Here is a 23,417-nt window from a genome sequence, read left to right as displayed (position 1 = left end):
TGAAAATATTATGAAGCGGTTTCTTCCTTTCCTGACTTAACAGTAATTATTCTTGACTCTTCGCAGATTAGAGAATGTGAAAGTGAAAAGCAGAGGACATACGATAAATGAAACCGTCCGGGATATGATCAGCTTTGTGATTTGTGGTCCTTAATTCAGAGTAGCTGGAGAATAGGAAGACCTCTTGTACATTTATTAGTGTTATCTATTGACTTTTAAAAATGATCCGTAGGGTGAAACCTCACTCTCAGAGTCAAGCCATAAAAGCAGCGTTGGTTGGGGGAAAACTTTCTAAACGAAGCCTAAATATTTGCAATGATTGGATTAATACTTATAAAAAGAAACAAATAAATGTGTACCACTAAAAGATACCTGGTTTAGAAAATCCAAAAAACTACCAATGAACCCAGAACCGGCTCAGATGAAGCGTCAGCATGCCCTTGGGACTCTGAGTGGCCTCCAGAGGTCAGCAGGAAGCTGACGTTTTAAAGTAAATGGAGGATCCTGGGACTAGTACTCAAAGTGGGTGGGGCGTTTTTCTAGAGAAAATGGGTAAATAGCTAGGCTGCTTAGTTTCCCTTTTTCTCACTTAGAGGAACTTCAGCTGGATTCTGGTCATCTTCTGGTCCCAAATTTTATGGCTTCCCAGCCAAGGAAAATATGTGTGGTTGGGAAATCTAGGACTTTTACCCAGTTTCTTCAAGACCCACTCTACATTCATCGTGATAGTTAGTCTGTAGTTAAGTGTTGTGTTGTTAACTTGGCGTGTGCATATAGCTTCCCTGCCAAGTGGGCTGCAAACATCTTAAAGGCCAAAATGGCATCTGATACTTCTCTGTTCTCTTCATTAGCGCCTACCCAGCATCTTGCACCCCGTTCAGTCACCTATTATACGGAGATCTTACCCTGGTTTCCAACAAGTTTGCAGGGACAGGTAGTCATTGTGGGGAGCTGGGACGAAGGCAAAACATTTTTTCCAAAGAGTATGCTCATAGATCGTCTACACTATAGAACACTTCTGTATTTCTAACACCAGTGGAAGTGAAGGGAAGGAGTGATCCAAAAACAGTGCACAACCTAGGCATCATTTTCATTTGTCACCGTCTTGGATGCACTTGCTGTTTTTGTAATTGGCTCATGTTTTTCTAGTATGGACCACTGGACCACTGGAGAGCCCCATTTTCTGATAATTTGTAGAGTGAACTGTGTCGATCCATTCCCAGATATACCAAAGTGGCTGGTATGGACGTTCTATTAAATTCTGGTGTTCATTTCCCTAACCAACAAATTTGCTCCCTATAAATATTTGTTCAGTTAAAATACGTGTCATAAGAATTTTCATGTACTCCACTTCAGGGTAACTAGGCAGGTGTCACAAGAAAAATGGGAGGCTCCCATGAAAAGCCACATAATCCTAAATAAAATGCACACACTACATGAAGCCTTGCCTTGGCTATGCTGCAAATGGTTTACATTGGAGTGTCTAAATGCGAAATCCCTTAAGCCCAAAATGCTCTGAAACCTGCCAGGTGGACGGTGACCACTGAGGTGAACAGTCAAGGTGCTGTGCGGGAGGTTAGACAGTCACTGGACCACCTTAAGCATTACAAGTGATGCAGACAGTGTTCCCAAATCTCTCAGATATAAAACTGGACTCTGAGCAGCGAATATCTGAACGCCCTACATCCATCACTGCGTATCTAGTATTTTATGTTCTGGGTCTTATTATTTGTCAGCAGAGGTCCTCTCGCTATCTGTGAAGAAGCATAGGATAAAATGTAAGGAAGGATAAGGTAATGAAATATGGAAAGTTTGAAACAGAAAACACTGAAGAGATTTTTAGATTAAACTTTTTATCAGTTCTCTTACTAAAATCATAGAAGTTAGGCATTTGTCAATTATACTCATCTCTGCTGCAGCCCCCAGGGCATGGCCGCCATCCTCAGAGGATACCAGTCATCGGCATGTGGTTCCCCATGAGAAGAAGTGAGGAGGGCCCTGCGGGCCTGGGTGAGAGAGGGTTAAATCTGAAGCTGGGTTTCCAGAAAGTCGATGCAGCACTTTGTGTTATTGCGAAATAACCTATTCATTAGAAATTCTGCTACATCATCCTTGGAACTTAAATTTCCATTTTCATCCTGGCGGGTATTTTTAGAAGTCAATGAATAGCATTAACTTATGCCCTGAAAAGATGGAACAATTGTGTGACAGATTTAAGAAGTACGGTTGCAGTCAGTCGTTCCCATTTTAGATTACGGTAAATTCCTTCTGCATCAGGCTCGCTTTCGTGAGTTTTCTTTTCCTCCCTTCATCACATTCGTTATCTCTCGGGCGAGTAGTGTCTGTCCCTGCTGCCACACTCCCAGGCACTGTGCAGAGGAGTTATCCTACAGAGGCTCCAGCAGGCCTCCAACCAGCTGGAAAGCCTTCTTTTTATTCTATCTCCAGGTCTTTCCCACCCTTTGGTGAGACCTATGCCTCATTTTCAGCTCTCTGGATAATGTGTCATAACTTGGAAGAAAATTAGAAAGCATTTTACATTGCTTATTACAACCCATTAATTGAAACACCACCAAACCCAAAGAATTTATTCTCATTGATGTGTGCATAACTCCTATTAACATTAATAAAGTTGTTTAGAATCAAAGAACCAGCAGGAACCCATAACAGAAGATCCATTTTGATCCAGCTTTACAAAGTGACTCATACCCACAGGGCATCAACAAGCACTTTTAATGTAATTTTACAACTGCCTTTTTAAAAGTAGAGCAATTACTGAATATATCATGGCACACTCACGTCCTTCAGAGTAAACGACAGTTGCCACGTGTACAGTACTGACCCCACCCCCCACCCCGGCCCAGTTTGGAGACTGTGAGCTTTGTCGGTATGGAGGCAGGGGCAGTGCTGGAGAGTCCACCTGTGGCTGCTACTGCTCCTCCTACACACGCCCATTGGGGGCTGGAGTATTTGGGACTCAGCAGTAACAAGAGTGGGATAAGGTGTGGGAGCAGTGGGACGGGGACCATACCCGCTGTCACCCACAAGACAGAAAACTAAATAGAAGTGTTTGCTTCACCTGAGCCATTTGTGCCCTGCTCCACCTGTGTATCGACAGGCACCATCACTGAAATGAAGAGAGGTAGAGAGGATTTAGTCCAGGTAACTGTAAAGCTGTCAGAACACCCCATTTACTAATCCTTACTGTGGTAAAAGGACCACAAAGAATATGAAGACGTTGTAGAAACAAATGGAAAACACCCTCAACCTTTCATGTAAAACGTGAACACTAGGAGTTGGAGCTGCACGTTCTCTCTCTGTATATGTATTTCTAAAGTGCTTATTTAGTCACCTTACTAGCCAGTTAAGGGTACTTCTCTTCTGAATTGGCCCCATTTTTAGGTCTATATGATTTTCCCCCTCGCTTCTCCCAGCTCTTTCTCTACCTCCTCTTCTATCTATAATTTTGGGCATTAATTTACACAGATTTTCCAATGTTTGGAAAAAGTTCATTTTGGGAGAGAAGAGATTTTCATATTTATGTCTGATTGAGACATAACGGTCAATATCATTTCAGTGCCCTTTAGTCTTTCTTAGAAATGTTAAGTTTCCTAACAATTAGGTTAACACTTGTTTTTAAATGTTGCTTTTTAAAAATCACCTAAGAGAGAGGTGGATAACTGTTAAGTTAATTTTCTTAGAGTTTTGAAGTGCTGATTATAGCAACGTCTCACCCAGTTTCGTCCTTGGAATGTTACCTAAACTTGTGAGATCTTTGAGTTCCCTCTGCTCTTGTCCAAAGTTAGGAAACTGGTATTTGTTTCTATAATTATTAATCTAGATATTCTGAGGAAGGAAAATACAGAATATCCCTTTAATCACTGGACCTCATTTCTAACCCTTTACTTTGTCTTAAATATACAATTTCCTAAGGAAGGAAGCAACTCTTGTTAACAGGTGAATCCATCTGGCTCTGAATAGATAAAAACAAGCCCAGAATGCTTTTTACTTATTCTTTGCCACAGCACTGCGAACTGGGTCAGGATTATCCTTGTTTTACAAATGAGGCGGCTGGAGCTGGAGAGATGAAATCAGCCTTTCTCAGGGCCACAGACTCACAAGGTCAGAGACCAGATGTGGTGAGAGGATTGGGGTGGAGTTGCACGGTTACTTCCCAGTCTTGCCTGCCACTGGATCTTGCTACAGACTGGGGTGCTTAGGCCCCGTGTCAGCCAGTGGGTCATTTGTTCCCAGAGACCCACCTTGGCCCTCCAATACCTAACCGGGTGCTTGGAGCATGACAAGTACTCAGTAAATGTTTGTTGAATGAATGTGTTGTCAAAGCCAAACAATTCATTTTAGTTCATCATCTCATCCTGGGGACCGCCCTAGCTACTGCTGAATCTATTTTGAAACCTTTTGCTGATGAGTTTAAATATATACTTTTTTTTTTTGAAAGTACTGATTGTAATTGAATTATTACTTTTTAAAATAACATTACCAGAATTTGCTACACGTGCCAGTGTGGTCAAAGGTCTCTGGTAAGTCAAAGATGCATAGTGGGACTATTATATGCATATACTTTTTTTTTTGATTTAAACATGTTTTAATTGGTTTTTATTTTTTCCTGACTTGAAAATGTACACTCATTGTAGAAAATTTGGTGAGCAATAAAAATAATAATATCTCTTAATCACACCATATGAGATAGAAATATTAAAATGTATTTATTTTTTCTCTTGTGTAAGGTTTTGATCCTGCTTCTTTCATTTAATATTAAATTTGATCACTTTTAATGGATTAAATAGTGACTGTGTAGTTTTCCCTTGTACGAATAAACATAATTAAAGTAACCATTCTCCATCCTCTTACTATACAATCAGTTGTTTTCATATTTGGTATTATAAATAACATGTAGTAAACATTCCATATCAAATATTTGCTCACTTCCCTGATTATTTCTTGACAAAAGAATCAATAGACTTGACTGAATAAAATATTAAACTTCTGCACGTGAAAAATTCTAAATAAAATTGAAGGCAAAGGAACCTTGGAAAAACTTTTGCCCTAATACATTAAAATTCTTAACACTCCATGCCCAGGTTTCCTTTCACTGAGCCTAATCGTTTTTTCTTTTCTTTCATGTTCTCATGATCAGGCACTCATTCTGATTTCTTAAACCATTGTACTGGTATCTCATTTGACTTAGCTAAAATTCTTCCAGAGTTAAGCATACAGTTCTTTGCTCACATCCTTGATGCTATGCAGTAATATCTATCTTCCTCCACTGAGACTTCCCGAAGATTGTCTGACTCTTGTCATTACACCTGACTTGCAAGTCCCTGAGTAACCTCCGCACATTTCTCTTGGAAACGACTTAAAAATAAATTGATAAATTCAGACTGCTGCGCACCATGCCAAGCACTGAGGAGGATATTTAAAGTATGACATAGTCCTTGTTATTATAAAACTTCCAGTCAACTGGGAGACGAGACATGCCTACTTGATAAGTAAATATACATATACAAGATATGTTAAATGAAATTACTTGAAATTTCTATTTAGTAAATCTTACTCACCTTCCTCTGTTTTCTATAATTTCTACAATTTCATTGGCCTATGAATTACTCTTCATTGCATTACACATGAAATGATTTCAGTTAATGTGTGATGGTTATATCATAACGTTTATCCCAAATGGCCTCCGTGGTGGCAGGATTTCTGTTTGTCTTGTTCACTGTTGTATCCTTAGCCCTCAGAATAGGGCCCGGCACATGGCATGTGCCGCCAGTGGGTGCATGAATTTACTGGAGGTATTAATAAAAAGTATGCATTTTTTTCTTCAAGTGGAGACTACCAGCAATATTTATATACTTAGGTTGACAGTAAGTATATACAATTCGAAAAAGGAACTGTGATAAGCAAGAGCTGTAGCTCAAATGTCAGACCAATGGGGGCTTAAATATTGGGTCTAAAGTTTGCCAGCTTAGTATTCTTGGGCAAGTTAAGTAATTTCTCCTAGACTCAGATTTTTCAGCTGAAAAACGTGGATAACAGAACCCACTTTGTTGGATTGTTAATAAGGATGAAGTGAGGTCATTCATATAAAGGTCAGCATAGTACCTGGTGCATAATAAGCATTCAGTAATGTTAGCCATGATTAATTATAAATGTTTTCCCCTTCCTATTTGATCCCTTAATATTATCTAGCTATATCCCATTCTTAGGGACATAGAAATAAATATTCATGGTGAGGAATAACATACAGGCTTTGGAGTCAGACTTGGCTCTGTCACTTGTGTAAGAGACTTCTCAGCACTTCAGTTTTATCAGTTGAAGACATATAACATTAGCCACGCATAGGGTTACTATGAGAACTAAATAAAATATTGTATAATATGTTCTTTTCCCCTCTTTTGTCTTGGTTTGGTTTTTGAACACTCCTCTGTGATTGTGCTACCAAGAATCTCTGTCTCTCCGTCTAGTGCCATGTTATTTCATTTATTTTGATCTGACACACAGAATTTAATACATTTTTACATCACAACCATATCACACTCATGTGTGATTTAAAAAAAAAAATGTTTCTTCACCAAATATTACTGCATATGATGCCTGTATTGGTTCTCTAGGACTGCCATAACAAAGCAATGCAGTTGGGGTGGCGTAAACAACAGAAATTTATTTTCTCACAATTCTGAGTGCTAGAAGTCTAGGTCGAAGGTGTCAGCAGGGTTGATTTCTTCTGAGGCCCCTCTCCTTGGCTTGCGTATGGCAGCTTCCCCCTTTATTCTCACATGGCCTCTCCTCCCCGTGTGTCCTAATCTCTTCCTTTTATAAGGACCAAAGTCCTATTGGATCAGGGCCCACCCTAGGACTTTATTTTACTTTAATTTCCCCTTTTAAAGTCTGTATCTCCAAATATAGTCACATTCTGAGGTACTGGCAGTTAGGACTTTAACATGCGAATTAAAGAGAGGAACATAATCCAGTCCATAACAATGCCCTGGATATTTTTCCCTCTTATTTCATTACTGAGCACAACCAACTAAGACGAACTTTGCAACCCACCGAATTGATGACTGGACCTTGGGCTGAAAGGCAGCGCTTTAGTGGATTGTGTTGGTTTACCAGAGAAGTGTGAAATTGGCACCAGCTTTAGGATTCGCCTTTGATTCATTGCAGAGTCAACTCCAAAAGCTCAAAACATGTAGGGGACAGTAGGAAAATCAGAGTGGACAGCCTTCCACAAACATATAACAGTTATCGAAGTTCATGGGTCAGCAAACTTTTTCTATAAATGGCCAGATGGTCAGGCCACTGTATAGCTTTGCAGGCCGTACAGTCTCTGCCAAGGCGGCTCTGCTGTTGCATCACGACAGCAGCCAGAGACAATACATGAGCTAGTGGGCATGGCTGTGTTCCAATACAACTTCATTTATATGCACTGAAATTTGAATTTCTTATAATTTTCACATGTCACAAAATAGTCTTTGGAGTCTTTTTTCAACCATTTCAAAATGTAAAAGCCATTCTTAGTTCATGGGCTGTGCAAAGCAGTGAGTCAGATCTGACCCAGAGGCTGTAGTTTACTTACCTCTGCCCTGGCTGGGAGACTCTCAAAGAATGGCCTAGATGATTTTCCTCAGTCCACATCGACGCTTAACTGATTATCATGTTTGACTCTTGTGATTTGTCTATATTTTCATATGGAAAATCTCTGTGGCCACTCATAGTTAAAAAAAAAAAAAATTTAAAAAGCAAATATTATTTTCTCACCAGAGAGAACTTCCTTCATAAATGACCCACAAAATCAATGTCAGATGGTTAGGTTGGGAGTAGAATTAGGATCAGAAAGTCTTCACAAAAACAACAGATTGAATCTAAGGGTCTCCTTTGGGAAGTTAATATTCAGGGAAATGGAGAGGCCAAAGAAAGAGCAGCCCCTCTCCAGGGGCCCGGTCCCCATGCTTTCCTCTCGGGGTGACAGTGAGTGAAGGAAACCTCACATCCTCCACGGTTTGTTTCCCAACTCAGAATGTAGGCCATTGGGGGCTTGGCCCTCTCTCACTTCCTGTGGGGGCTGCTTTTAGTCCAGGATGCCATGTAAGTGCCCAAATCTATCTTCCTACCAGAGGGTCCAAGACAAGACACTACCTGAGAAAGCCAGAGCCTGGCCATATAGTTTCCACACTCCAACGGATTCATTTTAGTGGTAGATGGAGCAGTTGCGTGGAGCACATGTCTAATGATGATGAGCTCACCCCTGCACAGACTCTGACCGGAAGCAGGAGAGGGCCTAGCATAAAAGAAGTCATCCAACTGCCCCCAAAACTGGGGGACAGAATGCTCTCTCCATCTGTGTGATGTTGGGCTCTGAGGTAGGTCAGGACTCCACCTCATGACCATGTGTATTCCACAGCGGGAATCTGAAGAGCTTGGAAATTGCCAAAGGCAGGCATGGTGTCCTGGAGTTTTTTTCCATATTTCAGACTGTCAGCTGGAAACTATACATTTATCCGCAGCAAGGCAGCAGAAGCAAGCTGAACTGTTATTGCTTCCAGCGGCAGGGCCAAGCCAATCTCACGTGGTGGCTCTGGAAGGGAAATGTTGAGTGCATACTGTGTGCCACAAAAAGAAGACACCTTTATCCCCAGGGCTTTCCCGTCTAGGGATGCTGTGGACTGTAAAGCAAGGCCCTAGGAAACTTTTTGAACTGACATTAAAAAAACGAACTTAAATATCCAAATTTTCATTTTAAAAGAGCCAGTAATATAAAATTTAAATGATTTGTGTTATTTTATTTTGAAAATGCTTCATGCCATCATAATATATAATAATAAAATAGCTTTGACATGGCAGTCATCTTAAGGAAATAAAAAAAACACAATTAAGTGAAATGGTACTTTTAAGCTTTTAGCAAAGCAAATTTTTGAATTATCTTGCTTAGACTAAATTGCTGTGCTCTCTTGCTTTTAGTTCTTATAAGAGCTCTGTTTTGTCTCTGGTTTCACTGTATTAACCACTGAGATTTTTTTTTTTTAATTAAAGTATAACACTTATTCAGAAAAGTACACAAATTGTTAAAGATGATGAATTTGTACTAAGTGAACACTCCCCTGGAACCAGCAGCCAGATGGAGAAAGAACATCACCCAGACACCAGAAGCCCTGTAGACAATTTCCAGGCCCTAACCATCCCCACTCCCGCCAAAGGTAACTGATAGCATGATTTCCAACAGAGATTGGTTTTGTCCATTTTGGACTTTATATAAATAACATATTAAGTATGTACTCTTGTCTTTCTTAACATTATATTTGATTAGTTAATCCTTGTTTCAAGTTGTAGTTTGTTCATTCTCATTGCCGTGTAATATATTGTATAACCATACTGAAATTTATTGAACCCTTCTATTGTACATGAGTTTTTGGCTCATTTCCAGTTTGGGGCTATCACAGACAGTGCACCTAGGAGTATTCTTGTACGTGTCAGTGGGTGAGCATAACATTTCTGTAGGACAGATTACTTGAAGGTGAGATTCTGTGTCATAGGATATGGGTATTTTCAGCTTTAATAAACACTGCCAGTTTTCCAAAGTGTCTTTGTTAATTTACACTCTCACCAGCACTAACTATATTTGAGTTCCAGTTGCTTCATATCCTCACCAACACTGTGAGTGTTTTCTATGTCATTTTAGCTAATCTGGTAGACGTGTATTGGTTATGCATCGTGATTTTGATTTACTTTCATTGATGACTAAATTAGAGCATCTTTTTATATGTTTATTGGTCATTTGGATTTCTGTTTTTGAAAAATTTCTTCTCAAATATTTGCCCATTTCTTTATTGCATTATCTGCCTTTTTCTTAAGACTTTTTGAGAGTTCTTTTCTTTAAGGATTTGTAGTTCTGTGTATATGTATTGCAAAATATGTATCTTCTCCACTTTGTGGCCTACCTTTTCATTCTATGGATGTCATTTAATAAAGATGTTCTTAATTTCCTTCATAGTTAACATTTTTGTGTGTGTTCTGTTGTTTTTAAAATCTTTACTTTTTGCAAGGTTGGAAGGTATTCCCTATGTTTTCTCTAAAAGTATTATTATTTTACCTTTTACATTTAGTTCTGCCCCATCCACATGGGATTGATTTTTGCATGGTAAACACAGAGATTAAGATCCTTTTTTTTTGTTTAATGGTCACTCAGTACATTCATTTCGTAGGGCTGCTGTAACAAAGTACCAGCATTTGAGTGTCTTGAAACAATAGAAATTTATTCTCTCACAGTTCTGGAGGCTAGAAGTCTAAAATCAAGGTGTCAGTGGAACCATGCTTCTTCTGAAGTCTGTGGAAAAGAATCCTTCCTAGCCCCTTCCAGCTTCTGGTGGTAGCTGGTAATCCTTGGTGTTCCTTGGCTTGCAGATACATTGCTCTGACCTCTGCCTCCATTGTCACGTGGCCTTCTTCCCCTCATGTTTCTCTGTGTGTAAATTTGCTTCTTCTTGAAAAACACCAGTCATACTGGACTTAGGGCCCACCCTCCTCCACTATAACTCATTTTAACTAATTACATCATCAATGACCCTATTTCCAAATAAAGTCATATTCTGATGTACTTGGGGGTTAGGACTTTACTGTATCTTTTGGGAGAACATAATTCAACTCACACCACCCAGTGAACCCATCACTATTTATTTAACTTCACTGCCATATGTCACAAATTAGATGACTATCTCTCTAGGTTGAATTTTAGACCTTCTATTTTGTTTTGTTGATCTATTTGTCTATTCTTGCATAAATACAACACTGTCTTAAGGGCTGTTACTTTATAGTGAATCATGATATCTAACAGAGTAAGTCTTCCAGTTTTGTTCTTATTCTTCAAGATTATATTGGCTTTTGGCACTTTGCATTTTCAATAAATTTGAGAATCTGCTTGTCAATTTCTGCCAGAAAAAAAAAAAAACCTATTTTTTTAAATTGAAATTGCACAGAAGATGCAATTTTGGAGAAAAAAGCAGAAGTCTTAAAAATACTGAGATTTCCAATCCATATGCATCGATGCATCACATAACCCTCTATTATTTGGGTCTTCTTTAATTTCTTTCAATAATTTTTTGTACTTTTCAGTGTAAAGTCTTACACATCTTTTTTTGGACTCATTCCTAGATATTTGATATTTCTTTAATAAAATTTTGTTTTAATGAAATAGAAAGCAGAAGAAGGGAAGAAAAGCTTCTATTGGGTTTAATACTTAAGGAATTTTCCCAAGTTTATGAAGCTTCGCAGAGCTAAGATTCAAGTCAAGGTCTCACTGACTCCCAATAGTGCTGGGCAAATAAGTTATCACTTCAAAAATGCAGTTTTTATGATAGGCGAAATAGTTCAAAATGTGGGGTCCTCAGGGATAGGTAAAAAGGGTCCTCAGTAGAGAAAAGGTAGAGGTGTCAGGTCACCCACTTACCGCATGGAGAATACACACGCGGGCTGGAAGAGACGTTGAGGACAAGATGCAGATATTGGATAGGGGGAGGGGATTTTCAGTGTTCTTAGAATGTTAGGGTTCCCCAGAAGTGACAGGCAGACAGAGAGAATGGCCAAGACGGTAGCTTTGTGAGGAGTCCTTTCCCCCTTGAGTCAGAGCTGTTCTGTTTCACTTTAATCTAACATACTGGAGTTTAGCATACACCTTTGAAATGTGTATGTGCGCACATCACAATATGAATACACAAGGTTCTTGTACTAAAAAATAGCTTAAAACCCATCAGACTAGATAGTCTTTAAATTTCTGTTCAGCCCCAGGATTCTGAGATTTTAATATTGTAATCAATTTATACTCCAGGGGCTCTAACCTTGATCCTGGCAGCATTGTGATACTGTGTGCATTTCATGGGACTTCCCAGGATCCACTGCAGAATACCTGTGTGGAGGGTCTTGAGAGTGGTAATCAGGTTGCAGGAGAGCTTGGAGATTTGTCCAGCAGCTACACTGTCATCATAGCAAAGAAGCATTTCTGTTCAGCTTCTGAATTGCAGATTCCCAGAAAGAGTTTCATTTAAAAGGGCAAGTCAGAAATAATTCAAGTGTACTACGAAAGCAGAGTTTCTATTTTACTTTTACCTGATACATAAGTGCTATGATCAGTTAACAGAAACTCGTTGCCAGAGAGAAAAGACATAATTATATATACCCCATTCTTATGAGTCTTATAGAACAGAATATTTTGTTCCCTCCTGACAGACAACTAATTACTCCAGTCGCATTTACTTAATTTATTTTTTCCCTAAATAAACTGGGCACCCTCAGGCCTAAAAGTTTAAACATAATAATAATTAATAATAATTATTATTATTAATTATTATTAAGAGGAGGAGAAAGAGGAGAAAGACTAAGAAAAAATTATATCACTCCATTTCCTTAGGGTCGATGGAGATTACGAAGGATAAAGGGGAGCCCTAAAACCCCACACCCAACCCCTCCAGTTATCTATTTACATGACTCAGCTCAACCATTTGTGCCAGTGAGCCAAAAATAATATGTTTTTAGTCTGCCTTCAGTGCCTGCTTCTTGGGCAACTGAGGATAAGCTCATTTGCTAGTTTGGTGGTGCCTTGCTCCATGACTGCTGATCTGATGAGGAAGAAGCAGCCGGCCTTTTGTAGTTTGACCTTCCTACCCCCTTATCACGTGGTTGGTAATTCCTTCTGCTGACTGAATGCTTTCTGTGCTTATCTCTCTTTCTGTCCATCTCTCTTTCTCCTCTTTTCTTCTGCTCTTTACTCCACCTTCAGCAAATAGTAAAACAAACAACAACCACAAACTCGCTGGAGTCACCGCAACTTGTTGGAGTGAATCCAGAAAGATTAGGGTCCCTGCAGGCAAGGGAAGCAGATGGATCAGTGATCCCTTCTCAGCGTGCCCCCTGCCCTTCCTTCCTCTCCCCGTACCATGAGGAGGAAAGGTCACAGTCAGACATAAAGGAGGCTTAGTTTCCTAGGGAACCCTGTGTTTTCTGGTTCCCGCCCTCCTCCTTTGCAATTGGGCTTTGTTTGTGCACTTGCTTATTTAATGTATAATCCCACCATTTGGAACACTTGAATTTTTCCGACAATTGACTCTAGACTTGCAGAGAATATCATAGCATGGAAGGAGTCAGAACTGTATTTTAAATCTGTTGTCATTTTTGTACACAAGCTGCCTAGCTTGCACCTCACATTGCACAGAACAGCCATAGCCATAAGAGAACTATGGAGGGGTGGGGAGAGGAAGTCTCCTCTTGACCCCTACTCCATTCTTTGCTTTCGAAAATAAGACTCGGCAAAGACTCGCACAGCTGTTTCCCAGCAAGTGGGCTCTGCAAGTGTGTGCTGGCTTTGTCATCAGCCTGCAAAGTCTAGAGCAGCGGTCCCCAACCTTTTTGGCTCCAGGGACTGGTGTTCCTATGAGAATCTAATGCCTCGATGATCTGAGGTGGAGCTGAGGTTGTGGTGCTAGCACCGGGTAGTTGCTGCAGATACAGATGAAGTTTCACTCGCTTGCCCATCGCTCCCCTCCTGCTGTGCAGCCGGGTTCCTGACAGGCCAAGGACCAGTACTGGCCTGTGGCCTGGGGCCGAATAATTTGGTGAACAGAGCTGAACTAAAAAGGATAAAACTTGTTGAATGCTACAAAATTACCAGAAGTGATTCCTCTGTACAAGTTATTGGACTAGGTAAGTTGCCAGTGGTTCAAAGATAAATGTAGAGTAGGTTTCTACCCTCAAGGAGCTGGCTTTTTCCCTCAGAGCAGCATGGTAAGTTCTATAGTAGAGGTATAAATAGAGTGAGAGTAATTCCTTTAGGGAAGAATTTATATTAGAGTTGAGTTTGAGGAATAGGTTGGTTCTCCATTCTTGTAGGTAAAGGTGAAGGCACATAAGAGGGAAGAAACAGGACAGGCAAAGGCCCGGAGAAGGGGCAGATTCTGGAAACGTCACCTACTTTGGTAAGGCTGGGTGTGAGGGAGAAAAGAAATGGAAAACAAGGCTGAGGCGGGTTTGGAATGACGGTAGGTGGCCTTGCGTGCAAAGCTGGAGAGTTTAAGTTTGTGTAAGTCATTGGTTTTTCTAGCAGTGCTACCAAGCCCCGAGGGTCCCAGAAGGTGGCTAAGAGGCGCCACAGGGGCAGAGGTCCAGCGGAACGCCTCTCTTCTCCATTTTGTGGATTGGGATAGTATGGGTTTGTTTCTTTTTTAAAGAGAGTTCCACTTAAAAAAAAAAAAAAAACTGAAATTTCTTGGTGTATGTCAAAGAAACCCATTCATTTATCCAGTCAGTCAGTTAACAAATATTTATTGGGCGTCCCCTACATACCTAGCCCTGGACTAAGTTCTGCTGAAAGAGCATTGACGGTTTTAAACTAGTCAATGGCATGTTAGCAAGGGCCCCTGAGTCTATAGCCTGAGTTATAATCCTGTCTGTGTCACCCACTAGTCGTAAGACCTTAGGCGAGTCTTCTGGCTTCGGTGAGACCAGTTTCTCACCTGGAAGATGCAGGACTGGGCTAGTAAGTCATTCTCAACTGAGACATTCTAGAGCTGATAAGATCAGTGCTGTAATCCAGAGCTTCCATGTGTGCCACCAGAGTTGGTAAAGGAGAGACCAGCACCAGGCCAGTTAGGAGGTGATGGCGAGAAATTCTGTGAGAGATACCTTAAGAGTCTGAGTGGGGCTTTTTTACTTAATCATTTAACGTACATGCAATGTTCAGTGCCAGCCCCTGTGCTAAACATAGCCGTGACCAAAACAAAGTCCCCACCCTCAAAGTGCTTTCTGTCTAAGGAGGAGCAGAGGAACTGAGAGCATGGATGATAGATCTAGGAATACAGTTTGAAACACATGACAAGGGGTGATAGTGGGAGCTGCGGAAGTAGATGAGATACCAGAGAAGAGAACGTAAAAAAGGTTTGAAGAGAAAAAAGAGACCTGAGGTGATAGAACCTAAGGAATATTCTGTGGAAAACCAAGTAATGTGCACTCCATGATAGCACATTCTTCATCAAGCCGATACAACAAACCCATCCCCTAAAATATCCTGCTACGGCTAATAAGCTGTGACATGCTAAAGAGATAATGTCCATTTAGACACCCAGTTTTCCTCGACTACATCATTCCTATATGTGAAGCAAAATTATACCAAAGCTATATATGGTTTTATATAAAAGCAAGTCTATTTGGTTTTCTCAGAAAGGTCTTAATAACTACCAGTGAGGTATAAAAATGCTATGGGTGGCTACCTAAGCTGCTAGCCCCTCAAATCTTTCCCAAGCCAACTGGCTCGCACTTGCGTGTGCTCTCTCTCTCTTTCTCTCTCTCTCTCTTTCTCTCTCTCCCTCCCTCCCTCTTCCCCAAGTTATTGGAATAGATCCAGAAGCAGATTCTGACAGCCTCAAGCTTTCCTTCAGTGATTACATGTCATAAGTTGTCTTCCCTATTAGAGTCCATGCTGAGCAATTAGCCTCCCCATTGTCTTTGCAGGAAATGACATCCATGCGACGTCTAGGGAAGGCAACTGTTGATCACTCTGGTTAAAATAATTTGAAAAGGATTCAGCACTTCCTCTGGTTGATTATTTCGACTGGGTAATGTAGAAAGCTTTTGGAAATGGGCAAAGTGAACAATGGTTGTCAGAACCCAAAATACTACTGGGTCAGTTACCCGAACAAAATAAGTCTGAACCCTCACTCTACTTTCTGAGCCCGATGCCTGGGCATTCTGATCCTTTTATAATGCTTTACTGGAGATATTTTCTCCACTGCAGATAATTGAAAATCCAACTCTAGGAGGCCTGAAGAATAAGAAGTTTATTAGTTTAGTAGTTCTGCAGATTTCAGGGTTAACCTAATGCAGCCACCCCCACTCTGTTTCCCTGTAATTTTTCTATCTCTGCCCTCCTCTCTGGGCTAGCTTTATATTCAGGTAGGATCAAGATAGCTATGGAAATTCTAGCTATCACATCCCACACAACATTTAGAAGGAAGGAATTTCTCCCCGAAGAATGAAGAGAACCCCTCCACACACAAAACAGTCCTCACATCTCATTACCCTGAGTTGGGTTGTGTATCTAATCCTGAACCACTCACTGGCAGTGGGTTTCCCTGACACCAGTACATCTTGAACTTTAGTGTGCACACAGATCTCCCAGGTATCCTCTAAAACAGATTCTAATTTAGTAGGTTTGAGAATCAGTCTCACAGCTGACATTTCTCAGAAGCTCCCAGGGGATGCCGATGTTGCTGACTGGCATACTGCAAAGCCTTAGACTACTCAGGTCCCCACTCTACAAATGCGGGCTGCTGTCACCTGCCCCTGAGGCCCTGAGGCTGAAGGAATATTAGAGGTCTGTTAGGAAGAAGGAGAAGGGAATGGCCCCGTGTAGATGAGATTGTATTAGAGATAATTTGTTTTCAGTTATAATGAGAACGTCCCCTTTAAACCAGGAGCCATAAATAGTCTATGATGTGTATTAGAAGCAAAAAATACATGCAGTGCAGTGTGTTGTTGTGTGGGAGCACTTGTAAATATCTTATCATTTATTAATGAAGATATATATATATATCATAATTCCTAAAACAGTCATGCTGCCCTCTTTATTATCATTCACATATTTTTTTTAGTACCACGTATCTAGTATTTCTCAAAAGGAACAAATTAAAATGAAATGGATTTAAATGTTCTTAAGAATAAAAAGAGTGTGCCAAGTCTGGCCTTTGTTCTCTGAGTGGCTATCTTATCAGTCTTGGTTACTGGGATGGGAGAATACACCCCTACTTATCCTAAGAGTCACTTGACATGATGTCAGGCATGAAAAATACTGCCAGTGGTGAATTTCTGCCAAAGCAAATGGCCACAATGCCCTGTGAGTGGTTTTCAATGGAGAATATCATTATTCTCTCTTCATTTGAGAAAGAAAAACTAGTCTGTTATATGTTTGTTTTTCTTGGCAAAAGACACAGTCCTGAGCCACAGCTGTTTAGGAATAAAGCTGATAGTGCTGAAGAACCAATGTCTATTGTGAGACTCATCCGTTAACAGACTCAGTAGGGTTCAGAGTGAAATATGCCATTAGGTGTTGCATAGACCTTCGTGAGACAGTCACATTGGTAGGGTTGCCAGCTCACATGCAAAGACAACATCACTCGGGAGGGAAGATGCAATTTCACTGCTCTGTCTACTGGATCTGCCTGCCCTGGAATCACGGGCTCACATGCGTGGGACCAATGGGAAGCCATAGAAACTCTTAAATGGCCTTACCTATATGGGTCACGAGGTACCTGTACGTAGGAAATTGCCAGCTATTCCTATTTACACAAAGGCCCTGAAAGGTTGAAAGATTCTCAGCTTCTCAAGACCAGCTGAGGGAAGCTGCTAGGCTTGAAGCTCCACAGACAGGAATTGTGCCTGTGTTACACAGGCACCCCATGGGTCAGCAGAGTGATCGAAGAGCTGGTCTGCTCCTGGGAGAAGTCGGTTAACAGCATGATCCAAGCATTCACTCTCTAAAGAAAAAAAGTAAAGGAAAAGAGCATTTTGTTGCCCAGTTTCAGTACTTTGTAATCTAAATATGGAATGTTTAGGTGCCCCATGTACATATTTAGGACCTCCTATGCTATGAAAGAGAGATTAGATAGTATTAGCTGAGCTTGTGTAGGATAAGCAAGATTGCACTGTTATTCACTGATTGATTTAAACAATGCTAACTGAATGCCTTCCTATGGTGCCTACTGTGAGGCAAGGCATTATTAGCCATGGAAGAAATTTAAAAAAGAAAAAAAAAGAAGGTGAGGGAGAATAGGGCCTTCCCTTACAACTTAAAAAGTAGGATATAGTAAGTATATTTAAAGTATCTGTATCAAACAAAATAAAACCTTTAAAAAGAAAAAAACAGGGGCAAGATAATATGAAATCGGGAAAATTAAGGTAGAAAGAGCTCAAGAAGAAGATGAGCATTGAGCTAGACCTTCAGCAAGGGTCTTGACTTGGAGTCTGTGGATGGAATTCAGGGGGTCTCTGATTTTGGATGGGGAAAAAAAGACCTCCTTATTTTCACTAACTCTTAACCTGAAATCTAACATTTTTTTCCATTATGAAAGTAGCATTAGCTATTTGTCACCAATAGAAATTATGGTTATTTTCATATTACATTCTAGTTAAAGATAGCCTGAAATATCATTTATGCCCCCAGAGTACTTTAGAATTGCAGGAGTTGTTAGACTTTTGCTGGAATTTATTCAAATATTGAAAGAAACATCACAATTTTGCTATATATTTTGATAACTATATCAGTATACTTCTTTAGCATTTGTGTGTTAATTTTAAGCATTTAAAAACATTACTTTGAGAAACATCTCTCTAGACTGTTATGGCAAAAAAAAAGGTAAAGAGCCCCTGCCTTAGACAATGGCTAGGCTGCCCACCAGCATTCATGGAACAGAAGACACTCAGGGAAAGAACTGGCATGCCACAAGCTCGGGCAGGACAGGCCACCAACTGGATGTAGCAGCATCTGGTGGGAAGACGAGGAGATAAAGCTGAGGTGAGCTGGAGCCCCAGGCTAATTTAATTTCACCGATAAATTTGTAAGTAATAGAAAGCAGTGGAAGAGGTTTCCACTGAGACTTTAATTTGCGTTTAGGAAGGATGCTTTTCAGACCCATGAAAGTGGGATTAGAAGGGAAGAAACTGGAGGATGGGAGACCAGTTTCTGCCAGGACTGCTGCCAATCAGTCAGAGAGTAATGGTGAGAATGGAGAGAAGGCCGTGAGTTCTAGCATGCCTGTGGGGCTGGAAGGGCAGGCTTGGTCCATGGTTTACAGTTAGAGGCAAGGAAGGCCAGGGTGGTTTTCTGGCCTGGGGGACTAGGAGAATGATAATCGCTCCTCGTATTCTCCAAGTGCTTACTGTGTGCCAGATGCCGTTTTAAGCCTTTCTATGTCATTTATATGTAATTGAATTTATATCATTTAATCCTCGTAACTCTGGGAGTCAGTATGATAATCCTCATTTTTTTAGATAATGAAGCGAAGTCTAGAAAAGAAAGCTCTGGATCTCACAGCCAGCAGGAGAGAAGGGAGTGTGTTCTTGAAAGAAATAGGAAAGAGAAATCGGTTTGGGGTAAAAATTATTTTGAGTTCAACTTTAGATATGTTTGCATTGTTTTGTTTCCAATTATTTTAAATGGATAAAAATTTAAACAAGGTATTTATAAGCACAGTTTCTGGCTTATTTCACCATCTAGATTTTTATTTGTTATCAGTGAATGCTGAGTTAATTTGTAAGTTGGTTTCATCTTCTCGTAAAAAACACAGATCCGACAGTAAGGGTTTGGTACATTGCGGGGTGGCCAAAACAGGGAAGATGCGTGGTTACCAGAGGGAAGCATAATATATATATTAAATTAACTCCTATTTAACGATGCTTCTTTCCTTTTGCTGTGGCATTGTTTTTCAGGACCACTCCAGCAGCTGTATTGGAAGACATGTGGTGTATATAAAGTTTGTGATAGTTGGGGAACATTTTGGTAAGTGTCACTGCATTTATTCCTAATACCTTTTTGTTGTAAAATGGTGCTCACAAACGGAAACCATTGTCTTGTTCTGTGCATCTTGAAATCTGCACTAAACTGAGATAAAATGGAATTTTATAATGAAATGTGACATTTAATTGGTGCTTTCTGACAGTATGACTTTTTTTTTTCTTTTTATTGCCAATGTTATTAAGCAATATGGGCTTTTCTAAGATTTAATAAGAAGTCTAGATTTAGGAGAGCTTCTGATGTGGGGTAAAGAATACCCTCGGCAGTTTAGCTTATGTTCTTAGCCACCTATGGAATATAAGAGTAATAAACTTGCAAACCAAAAGAGTAAAATAAAATAAAAAGTCTCCAAAGCAGAGAGATCCTTATGGCCTCTATATTGAAATGCAAGAAAAACAGGCAATTAGGTGCTTTGGGAATGAGAAATTAAAGTGAGTTAAGAATCCAGCAAGCCTGGGAACCTGCCTACAAACCAGCATAACAGTGGCCTGAGAGACTAAGACCATTAAGTTCAGCAGCCACCCAGAAGATCTTGCAAAGAGTAGTAAAAAGGATAGTCTTTGGGGTCAGGAGACTTGGGTGAAAATTAAAGTTCTATACTTACCAATTATTACATAACCTCTCTGAGCCTCTGTTTCCTCACCTGTCAAACAAAGCTTAGAGTTCAATCTACCTCCTAGGGTGTTTGTGAGAATAAAATGAGCTAGCTAGTGCTGGAGCATAGTAGGTACTCAATAAAGCACTTATTCTTGAGAACAGAACAAGCTTGTTTGGAAACTGGACATTTGCCGCTAAGGTCAAGCCACCTAAAGGTGTGCATATCTCCCAGCAGAAGGGCTCCTAGGAATGGGTTGGTCACGCCCTATTTGCTGTCACAGGGACATCGCAGTTGGTCACCTCAGCTCCTCCTCCTCCAGCGCCCACACCATAACAAACTGTGGGAACCCCTGAGATGTTTAACTTCTGCTCTCTGTCGACCCATTCTTAAACAAACTTGGCTCATTTAACTTCTGCTCCCGCCACCTTTGGAGACGCGTGCAGTCACACCGTTTGAGCGTTGTTCGGTTTTGGAGTTAATGTTATTTTAAACCAAAATATCGAGAAGAAAAAGACAGATTAGGAGTGAGTAGATGGTACTGTTGGTTTGGACTTCGGTTACCATGTTCAGGTTTCCGTTTCCAAACTTGTCTTTTGATTTTGTGTCTATGCTTATTATGTAGCCTTCACAGAGATCCAATTGTTGGACTGAATTTTTTGAGCACTGACTAAAAGAATTTGGTTTTGGGGCGAGGCCTCCACCCGTGATTGGGGAAAATCAGCTGTACCACTGCAGACGGGCTGGTGTTTAAGATCAGTGTCTGCGTGATCACCCTCCAGTTTCATGGAATCAGAGGGATGGACCCAGCCTCGGGGTTTGTCTGGCCCAATCATCCACTAGCTAAATGAGTCTCTTCCACAGAGTCCCTACAGAGGGAAATTCACATTCTCCCAGAGACGAACTTGCTATTGCCCTGAGCCACTTGCTCCATTTAAAAAAACAATTTGAAGGCACAGGAAAATTTTAAGGTGTGATGAAATTGTTCTAGATCTTGATTGTGGTGATATTTATACAGCTGTGTGCTTTTGTGAAAACTTACAGAACTATACAATACAACGGGTGAATTTTGCTGTATGTTTATTAAACCTTAATTTTTAAAATGGAAAAAATCAACCAGTTAGACAAATACCTGAACATTTGGCTCAAATTGTTAAAATGAAAGAGGGAGAGAGGGAGGGAGAGAGAGAGGGAAAGCAACCTAGTCCTTACATAGAACTACGATATGCACTCTATATGACAGAGAAGAGTGGGTCTTCTTCCTTCTTCTTGTCTCAGTGACTGGACAGCATCTGACACATGAAAGGCCTGTGATAAATATTTATTGAATCACCTACTGCTCTTACTTATTTTCTAAGCAGACAGAGATAAATCCATTCACATTCCCACACCCCAGCCCACCAGATATTTGAAGACAATATCCGTCCTCATTTACCTTTCCTCCTCTGTGCTGAATTTACCAGCTCCCATTCTTTGGCTCTTTGTTTTCTGACACTATTTTCCTATCCTTCTACACCCTGCAGTTCTCCTTGAGGAAGCGTCCGCTTTACCACATCCCTCTTCACACTTGGCCCAGCTTTAGAAACGCTGACCCTGAGGTGGCCTGGGTCACTTCTATAGATGGGCCATCACTTCTATAGATGATGCTATCAGACACCACCCCTAATCCTCTTCCTTCACAGTCAGTCCTGAGTGCCTGGTAAGGGATTGTGAGGGATTTCTTAAGAGTGGTCTTCTAAGAACGGAGCTCCTGAAAGTAGGCAGGATAGCAGTCCAAGAGATCGAGTAATAGCAAATCCATCCTCTTAAATGTCTTGATCGAAATGAGGCCAGGCCATCCTTATTTTGAGACAGCAGTAGTGCTGTTTATAAATCTCTCAAGGTAGTAGTGTATCACAGATTCCGATTCTTCATTATAAGTCATAGGAAGTTTGGAATTCTTAAAACTAAAACTCATGGGTACCTTGAAAAATTTAGATTTATTGTTCTCCTGGCCATGCCAGAGGGAGATATATAAATACATAAGTACATAGAGAGCAGTGGTTCTCAATCCAGGTCAATTTCATCCTTCCAGAGGACATTTGGTGCTGTCCAAAGACATTTTTGGTTGTCACAACTAGGGGAGGGAGGGTGCATGCCACTGCATTTAGTAGGTGGAGGCCAGAGATGCTGCTAAATATCTATAGTGCACAAGACAGCACCACACACAAACAGAGCGATCCGGCCTGAGATAACAATAATGCCAAAGCTGAGAAACCTGATATAGAAGTAATTTTTTAAAAATTTAAATGTCTAAAGTACTCATTATTTTAAAGATTCAAAATTTTAAATATTTTGACAGTTATATGTAAACATATAACTAGAAAACATTTAAAAATTTGTTCAGAGAATCATAGGACTAAAAGAGCTCTTAAGAAGTATTCTTACATTACCTCTGACTCCAAACAATAAATGACAGACAGATGGATGTCTGTAGGCTTATACTGATGACTGTCAACTGGAGCTAAAAGCAGTACTCACACAACATGATCCCAGCATTCACACAAAAGACGCTGTCTCATATTTTAAATTTCAATCCCAGCTTCTTCAGATGTGTTTGTCTTTAGATGACCTCTAAGATGAAATGGTATTTCAATCCGGGCTAGTCCTTCCTTTTGAATCAAGGTTAACATTACTGGTATGATAAAAATGTGCTTAGGGAGGAGAAAGATCTTCTTACAGATGTTTGAGATTGGGTATTTTGGTACACAGGGCTGCGTATTTGCACCAACTTCCTAGTGATACCCCAGTCTGGTTTAAATGTGAGTTGTTTAGAGCTTTTGTAGCCCAATATGGCTGCATTTGCTGAAGGAGGGAGATTAAAGCAACATATGTCAAGTTGTGATATAGGACAATCCACTTGAAAAGACTTTAATTATAGGGCCTATTCTGGGAGGGTAACTGTGCTTTTTTGTGAGGTATATTTTGGGATCCACTAACCCAGCTTCAAGACCAGTAATATCTTCCCAGAAAGGGTGTGGTGTGTGCTTGTGGACATAAATATTTTCTTACCAAAAGCTTTGGTATAGTAGTCTTTAGACTTTACTCCCCTTCATTTTTTTTTTCTTTCTGATAACCTTTCTCCTTGCAAGAGTGCTATGAAAATGCGTTCTTGAAAGCCAGATAAGAGAAGGATAAGAGATCTCATTTCAGATAGCCAAGCCCAGAGGTTTAGGGGCTTTAACATTTTCAGTCTGCTGTTTTTAAGATGAATAG

The 23,417-nt window shown here is 40.4% G+C and overlaps 1 protein-coding gene across 4 annotated transcripts in view; it reads left to right on the top strand.

Moving 5' to 3' along the window:
* Positions 1–23,417, top strand: part of FYN (FYN proto-oncogene, Src family tyrosine kinase) — a 198,977-nt gene that overhangs the window by 69,783 nt on the left and 105,777 nt on the right. For all 4 annotated transcript variants that reach the window (XM_016136988.2, XM_016136987.2, XM_016136993.2 and 1 more), the window contains one exon: positions 19,483–19,552. The gene's annotated coding sequence lies outside the window, so the exon portion shown is untranslated. The remainder of the gene's footprint in view (positions 1–19,482; positions 19,553–23,417) is intronic.

The sequence above is a fragment of the Rousettus aegyptiacus genome, unplaced genomic scaffold (genome assembly GCF_014176215.1).
Source record: "Rousettus aegyptiacus isolate mRouAeg1 unplaced genomic scaffold, mRouAeg1.p scaffold_m13_p_1, whole genome shotgun sequence".
Taxonomy (NCBI): domain Eukaryota; kingdom Metazoa; phylum Chordata; class Mammalia; order Chiroptera; family Pteropodidae; genus Rousettus; species Rousettus aegyptiacus.
The sequence above is the reverse complement of the archived record's forward strand: the minus strand, read 5'-3'. Positions and strand labels throughout refer to the sequence as shown.